At 35.4% G+C, this 7,500-nt stretch overlaps 1 protein-coding gene across 7 annotated transcripts in view; it reads left to right on the top strand.

Moving 5' to 3' along the window:
- The window catches only part of LOC127835406 (metalloreductase STEAP4-like), a 40,362-nt gene that overhangs the window by 4,211 nt on the left and 28,651 nt on the right, over positions 1 to 7,500 (top strand). The window contains exon 1 of one of the 7 annotated variants that reach the window (XM_052361823.1): positions 4,917 to 5,070. The exons of the other annotated variants lie outside the window; for them this stretch is intronic. The gene's annotated coding sequence lies outside the window, so the exon portion shown is untranslated. Of the gene's footprint in view, positions 1 to 4,916; positions 5,071 to 7,500 lie in introns of those variants that run through there. 7 annotated transcript variants of the gene reach the window in all.

Below are 7,500 nucleotides of genomic sequence, written 5' to 3'. Positions count from 1 at the left end.
GCAGTTGCATTTTGTTTTTCATTTAAAAGTGAAAGGGGATCGGATTGCAGCAACATACAGTTGCAATCACAGTAACACAAGCAATATATTCAATAGCACATTGTTTGTTCCTTAACAAAACAGCAGGTTATTTATATTTGAACCCCGCTCTCGGTAAACGAGGTTTAATGCCTGTGCGTAAAGCGTCTTCCCAATCATGAGCCATATATGAAGATGATATATTTAGCATATTATCATCGGTCTAACTATGATCTGTTCAAACACATCTTCATAACCCTCAAATATTGCAAGCAAGCAATCTATGCCAATCTATATACTTTTACGTTTATTTATGTTTTTCAATTCAATCAAATATTCATTAATCGCATTCTATAATTAGTTTTATAAATCATGCTATAGTTAATGCTCAATACAGTGTTGATTGCGGATTTCTCAACACCCATTTTAAGTTATTGTTGCATTTATACAGGGACCTATAAAAACAAATGTTTGTTTGTATAGGTCCCTGATTTATGTCTTATAAATACTCTTGTAAATGTAATCGACTGTGACCGTAATAGGCTCATTTAATACCTCTCTGTATCATAAAATACAATCACTTAAGCAAACACTTCCGCTTGTGCGTAACTAGCAATCTGATGTCAAGCATTACATTGTTGAATGTCAATAGGCGGTTTACAATATGGCGGACACACGGTTTATTGCATGCACTAGGTCCTGAACTTTTACCAAACAAATTTAAGGTGTATTGTGGCATAAAACTGCGTTACAATTACCAATTAATGATCCTAATAAATATACTACTTTATACATATATAGATGCTTTCCGTCTTATTTATCCGACAGTGTTTCTCGTAACACGTTATTATTAGTAATACTTAATAAACAAGTTGTTAATAAAATGGTTGGTTGCCTATGTTTGCTTGGTCCGTCCGTATTCGTTTCTGAATAGTAACTGTTTAGTGCCTGGATAAATGTGTGCATAAAGTCTGATAAATAGTCTTCATACGTTATGCTACATTACTAGGCGTTTTGGCTAGACAAATCCGAGACTCATCGGGCACGTGTTAAGGCCATAATTCATGGTCATATGTCACCTGTTTGTGTCCGCACCGTAATTATGTAACGGCCGAATATGTTTTGATAACCTTATATCAAAAATCCGTACGATGAGACATTGAACTACGTCCTAACACTGCCCTCTTAAAGGGGCCTTTTCACGTTTGGGTAAATTGACATAATGGAAAAAAATGTTACAGATTCGCAAATTTCCGCTTTAGTTATGACATTTGTGAGGAAACAGTAATACTGAACATTTACCATGCACTAAAATAGATATTATATGCATTTTTGACAATTTAAAAACCCAAAAATTATAAAGCGTTGCAACGCGAAACGAATTAATAATTTGGAGAGTTCTGTTGTTGTCGTTATATTTTGGGAAACTACGAGGATTGCTTATATACAGTATAAAATACACCTAGTTATTATTACGGAAGGATGGTCGAGTGGTCTAAGTCGTGGACTTTTTATTCCAGGACTCCAGGGGTCAGTGGTACGAGTCCCACTGAGGGTTACCTTTTTAAGCTCACCTGAGCACAACGGGCTCATGGTGAGCTTTTGTGATCGCCTTTTGTCCGTCGTGCATCGTCCGTCATAAGTCGTGCGTCGTCATTATTTTGCCTTGTGAACACTCTAGAGGCCACATTTATTGTTTGATCTTCATGAAATTTGGTCAGAACATTTGTACTATTGATACCTCGACTGAGTTCGAAACTGGGTCATGCTGGGTCAAAACCTAGATCACTAGGTCAAAAAAAGAAAAACCTTGTGAACACTGTAGAAGTTACATTTGATGTCCAATCTTCATGTAACTTTGTCAAAATGTTTGTCTAAATGATATGTTTGTTGAGTTCAAAAATGGTTACGGTCCGTTGAAAAACATGGCCGCCACGGGGCGGGGCAGTATTCCTTATATGGCTTTAAAGAAACCTTGTGAACACTCTAGAAGTCACAATTTTTGCCCAATTATCATGAAACTTGGTCAATACATTGGTTTTATTGATATCTCAAACGAATTCAAAAATGGTCCAAATCGGTGAAAAAATATGGCCGCCAGGGGGCGGGGCAGTTTTCCTTATATGGCTATAGTAAAACCTTGTTAACACCCTAGAGGCCACATTTATTGTCCAATCTTCATGAAATTTGGTCAGAAGATTGGTCTGTATGATATCTTGGATAACTTTGAAAATGGTTACGTTTGCATGAAAAACATGGCTGCCAAGGGGCAGGGCATTTTTCCTTATTGGGCTATATATGGCTATAGTTAAACCTTGTGAACACTCTAGAGGCCACATTAATTGTCTAATCTTCATAAAATTTGGTCAGAAGATTGGTCTCTATGATAACTTGGATGAGTTCGAAATTGGTTACGTTTGCTTGACAAACATGGCTGCCAAGGGGCGGGCCATTTTCCTATTATGGCTATATATGGCAATAGTAAAATCGTTTTAACACTCTAGAGTCCACATTTATTGTCCGATCTTCATGAAACTTGGTCAGAAGAATTATCCCAATAATATCTTGAACAAGTTAAAAAATGATGCCCGTTGGTTGAAAAACATGGCCGCCAGGGGCGGGGCATTTTTCCTTATATGGCTATAGTTAAACCTTGTTAACACTCTAGAGGCCACATTTATTTTCAGATCTTCATGAATCTTAATCGGAAGATTTGTCCTAATGATATCTTGGATGAGTTCAAAAATGGTTTCGGTTGCTTAAAAATTATGGCCACCAGGGGGCGGGGCATTTTTCCTAATATGGCTATATATAATGCTTTTGTAAAACCTTCTTAACACTCTAGAGGCCACATTTATTTTCCGATCATCATGAAACTTAGTCAGATGATTTGTCCCAATGATGTCTCGGATGCGTTTGAAAATGGTTCCGGTTGGTGGAAAAACATGGCCGCTAAGGGGGCGTGGCATTTTTCCTTATATGGCTATAGTTAAACCTTGTTAACACTCTAGAAGCCGTATTTATTGTACGTTCATCATGAAACTTTGTCAGAAGATTTGTCCCAATGATATTTTAAACAAGTGCGAAAATGGTTCCTGTTGCTTGAAAAACATTGGCCACCAGTGGGCGGGGCATTTTTTCTTATATGGGCTTATGAATCTTCACGAAACTTTGTCAGTATATTTGTTTAAATGATATCTTGGATGTGAATGAAAATGGTTCGTGTCTATTTAAAAACGTGGCTGCCAGGGTGTTCACTAGTTATGAAAGTTGGTAAGAACATTTTGTTCTAATGACATCTTGTGCTGCACTGAACAGGTCAGTTCCTTTGAATATCAGGTGAGCGACTTGGGCCTTTCAGGCCCTCTTGTTTCCCTTTTTTAATGTTATTTTTGAATTTTTACTGGAGCTTTTTATATCCAATCTTTTTTATCAATATAAAGCTTTTAATGACAAACTACAAAACATGCCAAAATCTGTGAAAAGGCCCCTTTTAAGCAAATTGTCTCTTCTTCAATAGCTATGAATAAGTTTATTATTTACGTACAATTATAACTCTTCGAAGGTCTTCCAATGTATACAAACCGGTGTTTGTCACAACTTTGTTCTCATAATTAATTACAAACGACGACACTTAATTCTATATCTAGACATCCGCCTTCCATAAATACACACATATTTGTCTCGTATTCACAACTTAGGAACAATTCCCACTTACGATGATCGGTGAGAAAGGCTTCTACAAACAGCACGATTTCCTATGGGTAGTCAATCCAGTATAAATTAGAACTAAATGTAGGTTTATGTTTTGATGAGGTTTTAATTAGGTTGCTTAAGAAAAAAGAACATCACACTATATTACTGTTCATTCAGCAGTGTGCATACACTTAATGTAATTATAGATGCACCGGCAGTAATTATCATTTTAAAGGGATCTTTTCACGCTTTGGTAAATTGACAAAATTGAAAAAAGTTGTTTCAGATTCGCGAATTTTCGTTTTAGTTATGATATTTGTGAGGAAACAGTAATACTGAACATTTACAATGCTCTAATATAGCCAGTATACGCATCTTTTGACGATTTTAAAACCTAAAAATTATAAAGCGTTGCAACGCGAAACGATTGAATAATTTGGAGAGTTCTGTTTTTGTCGTTAAATTTTGTGAAACTACGAAGTTTGCTTATATAAGGTATAAAATACGTCGAAAATGTGTACACGGCGGAATAGCTCAGTAGGTTAAAGCGTTTTTACTTCAGGACTCTGGCAGGACTCCAGGGGTCACTGGTTCGAAACCTGGTCCGGGCAATGTTCTTTTCCTTTTTTAAATTTTATTCTTGATTTTTTACTGGAGCTTTTACGATCCAATGTTTACATTTATCAATATAAAGCATTTAATGAATAAGTTTAAAAATGCCAAAATCTGTGAAAAGGCCCCTTTAAGTCACGTTCGTGTTTGAATAATAAAGTGAATTTCTAACTTTGATGTTTAATGCGAGGATGTTTTATATCGCTTGAAACAAAAGCGTAACTTTGAATTTGCATCTTTATCGCACCAGATATAACCCGATGATGCGAATCTTAACCGTACAAAGAGTTTCATTTCCATGGTAAATCGTGCATTTGCTTTGATGTTCGGCTGCATACGATTGAAGAATGCACGCAAAAGTGTTTGCCGACTGGCTACTGGCTGTTCACTTATAAGAAGCCGATATAACAATTACAAACGCAGCATTGAAAGGTTTATTTTGCGCTGTCATCCAAGCTCTAGTGTATGTTTATTTAATTGAATCCTACGTGCGTCATAATACATGTATATAGTATGCCGCAACAAGGAATTAAGATTAATACATCATCGGCTCAAGAAGTTAAACGAAGAAAACATAACAATAAGTCTTTGTTTTAAACTGCCTTGTCGTCTGCTATAATTAGCCACAGGAAAGTGCGATGTGTAGTCGTCTAAAAGGTTATCAAATCAAGCAATAGCGTACGTTCGAAGTGAACTAGTGGAGGATATGCGATTTATCAATTTACGGGATAGGTTAAACAGTTGGTAAGTAACAGTTTACGTATAAAGTAATGGTGGATTGTTGTTAGAAAGGAAACTTTTGATGTTGAGTCGGCAATAATTATTTATTAACGAACACTTGCGTATCTGTAGAGCTTTAAAACCGATTATTCAACTAATATTTTTGTATGTTAGTATTTTTGTTTGTGACATGTTGTTAGTTTACCATGTATCATATAACGTATGCTAAATACAAAAGTTTCGTGTGAATGCACATGTTTTATCCATACATACGCGTTGAACTATTTAAGTAAACAAGACCAATAAAGATGTATGTATGTTTTCGAGAGAATGTTTATACTTTGTGGTGGCTTGTGAAAAAGGATTATAATTATAGTTTTGTATTATATAAATCTATATGATAGTTTAAATACTAGTATGATACAATATAAACATAATAGAACTACCTACCATAGGCCTACCGTCAAGTTCATGATCATCATCATCATGATCATCATCATGATCATCATCTTCACCGTCCTCAACAAAATATCGTTATCATCATCATTTCATCGTCGTCACACTCATATCATCATCATCATCAATCCATAACCGAATCCATTTTATAATGGTTTTTTTCTATTACTGAGTCTTTCGTAACTACAATATTCTTTGATTGTATCAATACACGTAATTTAATAAAGAAGTTTTTACGTTATCAGGCGAGATATTACATGAAAATATTGCATCATTCACATAGACGTCTGTACTAAATATCAATCTCGAAATATCACGTAGGCCGGATATTGGCAAATTAATATGTGCAGCAGTTTAAACAAATTTATGTGCATAAAACATGCAAGGCGATCGGCGACATTGTTTGCTTCGTCTACCAGGTATACAAATATTGAAACAATATAGCATGCAAGAAAAGTGGTTTACATAGATAAGATGAGTATCCATGCACGAGCCGCGTTCTGGCAAAACGAGGCTTTATGCATGTGCGTGAAGTGTCGTCCCAGATTTGCTTGCGCAGTCCGCACACGCACATGCATCAAGGATTACATTTCCCACATGACGTAATTTTTCGCTCAACAGGCGTCTTTTCTTAATGAAAATCCAGTGTATGCGATTATTATTGTCCCTTATAAGCCTGTGCAGACTGATCACTAGGCACATGAATTAAGCCCGGTATTCCCAGAGCGCGAATCACACGAAGCTGAACAAAACATGCACCAAACCGCCACCGCATCTTTACTCGCAATTAACGAACCAGAGACATTTACAAACAATATGTCCCTGAACAAACATATCAGCTGTTTCATTTGGTAAATGCGTATTCATATAGAATATCACATCTGAGTATAAGCTGTCATTTAATTCCGATACAAACGGATGCGAGGAAATCATGCAAACCAAGCGGATTAAGCGGCATATTACTTGCCATGTACTAGATCTTGAAATCACCGTCATATGATCTCTGCTAAAAAAAAACTCGCTTATCAGAAATACCTGACTCAACCGAAATACATAGTTATCATCATCTTCATTCATAAGGGCTATATATTAACACGTTGTAATTTGTATAATCATCTTCCATTTTCAATCAACACCAGAGGCCGCAAAATAATGAAATAATGCAAGCAATATATATATATTTATTTATATGCATATACACACACACACATATATATATATATATATATATATATATATATATATATATATATATATATATATATATATATATATATATATATATATATATATATATATATATATATATATATAAATAAAGGAAACGTCTCAATACGCTGACCATGGGTGTCTGGGCATCACTTTATATTTATGAATACATGTATATCGTCTTAGAAATAATCGTGTACACATATTTTCGACAGTGACCATGATTGTCCAATTGTGTAGCTCAATGCATCATTGAAAATATCATCTGTTAAGCAAAAACACCCCTAATGAGTAAAAAAATCAGTCTAACATTAACCAGTTTAATCAGTTGAATGACTATGGGCAGTTTACAACATGGTGGACAATCTGTGAAATATGTATTATAGCTTTTTTAAATTTATCACGCGATAATTAGTAGGGCTCGAATGGTCATTGTCGGCTCGGGTTCTACTTAAATGTACCCCGGGTACTCTTAAGTATACTTCCGGGTACGGAAAATATACTAACACGTACCCGGCCAATTTAGACTGTTCCCGAGTATTATTTCCGCCCAAAATCCGATGTCGTAAAATGCGCTACGGATTACGAAATGAAATTCTCTTAGAAGAAAAAAATCCTCAACATGTTTTGTTTGAGGAGTTTCGATAACAAAGAGGCTATTTTACAGAATATTGCCATAAATATGAACATAATTAATTTAACCAATTTAGCGTTAGAATTCCTGGGTACGTGTTAGTATATTTACCGTACCCTGGGTACATGTAAGTACAGTATACATAAGAGTACCCG

The sequence above is a fragment of the Dreissena polymorpha genome, chromosome 6, assembly GCF_020536995.1.
Source record: "Dreissena polymorpha isolate Duluth1 chromosome 6, UMN_Dpol_1.0, whole genome shotgun sequence".
Lineage (NCBI taxonomy): Eukaryota > Metazoa > Mollusca > Bivalvia > Myida > Dreissenidae > Dreissena > Dreissena polymorpha.
Note: the sequence above shows the minus strand (reverse complement) of the source record. Positions and strands in the feature narration are given on the sequence as shown.